Source organism: Vombatus ursinus, unplaced genomic scaffold (genome assembly GCF_900497805.2).
Source record: "Vombatus ursinus unplaced genomic scaffold, bare-nosed wombat genome assembly UNPS02009835.1, whole genome shotgun sequence".
NCBI lineage: Eukaryota > Metazoa > Chordata > Mammalia > Diprotodontia > Vombatidae > Vombatus > Vombatus ursinus.
The window spans coordinates 13,259,207-13,261,900 of record NW_020949613.1 but is presented as its reverse complement, the minus strand read 5'-3'; positions in this window follow the sequence as shown (position 1 = coordinate 13,261,900).

Here is a 2,694-nt window from a genome sequence, read left to right as displayed (position 1 = left end):
TAACAATATCATAAATTAAAAACCAATACAACAATAACAACCAAAACATGAACCACATATGATAGTATATGGAATGTTCTATACCCATAATCTTTGAACTCTGCAATGAATTCAATGTTTTTTTTTCAACTCTTACAATTGAGTTTTATCCTGAGAATGATGACTTCTTTCATTGTACTTTCTGTTTAAATCATATGTGGTCTTTCCTTGTTTCTTCTTACTTTATTATTTAGCAGTTCATATGACCTTTCCCATGTTTGTGTGACTTATTTATTGTTTATTCTGGTACCATAATATGATATTATATTCATGTACCAAAATTTATTTAGCAAACCCACAATTCATGAGCAACTTCTGTTCTGTGGTTCCAAAAAGACTTGTTTCTTCAGAATAGTGCTTTGAGCAAAGCAGGTATTTAATAAGTGTGTCTGTTGATTTTATTCAATTTGATTAGAAGGCATAATGCCTTTTGGATGTTTTAAAATATACTTTAAAAAACAGCAGTTATTAGTGTTAAAATAGATCTCATAGATAGGATCAGAAATTTGGACCTTGAAGAGAAATTAGAGACCATCTAGTTCTATGTCCTCATTTTACCACGGAGGAATTAAGTCACTTGTTCAACATTGCATAGTTTATAAATGAGAAAACCCAGTTCCTCTGACTCCAAGTTCAACATAACTGGATATGAAATTCAATGGAAAGAAGAAATAAATGTAAAAATCTATCCTATTCTAATTATAAAACCCCAAATTTTCTGCAAAATTTATTTGAATAATATCACATTGATCAATATTAATATTATATTATTTAAAGCATTAATTAGTAGAAATAACTTTTACTACATTTTCTCAAGTTAAGAAAAACATACATATCCAGAGATCTGTGATTTTTTTAAAAAGTGAATTTCTGACAGACTTTTCTAGTCAATTTGAAGAAAATTTGAGTAATTCAGCTAAAGGGGGCTATTTTGCCTAAATTATCTTGATGGTTCTGTCCATGTAGAACACATCTTATAGAGCTCACAACTGTACAAAATATCAAAACAATGAAGAAAAATACTAAAAGTTACTGTAAAACTTGGATCAAAAAGCCTGGAATTGCATTCTGAATTTGTTTATATGTGTCCAATATTCTTTAAAGTATGATTTGATTCAAGGTGTTACTCCTCTGCAATTGATAATAACCTGAAATCATGCTAATCTCTGACACAGCAGGTTTTTGATAGCTCTGTAAAATATAGAACATCATTACTTCAGGCAAGGTGACAAGGATAATCATCTCTTATAATTCATGTTTAATACCTGAATGCCAGGGAGGAATCATTATGTCCTTGGTCCAAAATCCTTAACCAGACTGTATCAGCTACCCTCATGAAAATATTTGTGAAAATTGCTGGTTGCTCCTGTTAAAAGATATTTAATTGGATTTTTGTCATCTTTTTGAAATGTTGTAATTGAACTAATGCTCTAGCTACTCATGTACAAGACACAGTTCCCTTACTGGGCAAATATACCATGGCAGTCTAGGATTCTGATGAGACATTTCACTTGCATGACTTGTCAAGACAATTGACAACCAATGGAGATGAATATAAAGTGGAATGATTTACATGGTGATGTACACTAATATATCTGTTTGAAAGGAATGTTTTATACTAAAAGAGGATTTGGTTATGTTGTAGTAATATTATTGACTTAATGTTATTTAAATGAAGATTATTTTCCATGAAACCATCCTTCAGGAGGAATGAATCCAATATTAATCTAGGGTCATGATTTTAAATAAGTAAAATGAGTATAACTAATAAATTTTATTAATTGTTGCTCTTTAGGTTAAATAAGTTGAGTGAATCAGATTTATTTTCTCCCTTATATTGTGTTTATTAGTTGCATAAGTTTGATAACTTAAGCAGGAAGAAACAGTGAAAATTGACTATAATATTTTTTGAAGTCAATTCAATAGGGTTATTCTGTGGTACAATTAAAAATTAAGGAGTGGGGGCAGCTAGGTGGCACAGTGGATAGAGCACCAGCCCTGAAGTCAGGAGGACCTGAGTTCAAATCCAGCCTCAGACCAAACACTTGACAATTACTAGCTGTGTGACCCTGGGCGAGTCACTTAACCCCAATTGCCTAAAAACAAAAAAATAAAGTAGTGGTGTCCAGAAAAATGGGGTTCAAATCCTCTTCTAGAATTTAATAGTTATGGAACTGAAGATAGATCACAGCTTCTTTCAGCTTTCTTTTCCTTTTCTGTAAGATGGATATAAAATTACACCTATCTTATGGGATTATAGTGAATATCATTATCTATCGATAATGCATATGCATATAAATCTTTATACATTAACATTTTAGTGTTTAAACATTAAACACTAAAGAAATTATGGCAATTATAATCTATTATTTATATGGAAGAATACAATGAAGAAGGCCATCTTTATCTTCTAATATTAACCTAATCAGATGAGGTGTGTGCCAGACCCACATTAGTGAAGTAGCATAAACTTTTGAAGAAAAATGTGTAAGATTAGTCCAAGTTTATTCCACATATAATTTGTTCATTGTAGTTGTTTAAATGTTTTTTCCACTATAATACTGTGAGCTCTTTGAGATGCTGTTGTTTTTTTTTATTTGTTTGTTTTATTTCTTTGGGCTTTTTTTTTTTGTCTTTTAGTTTATCCCTACTGCT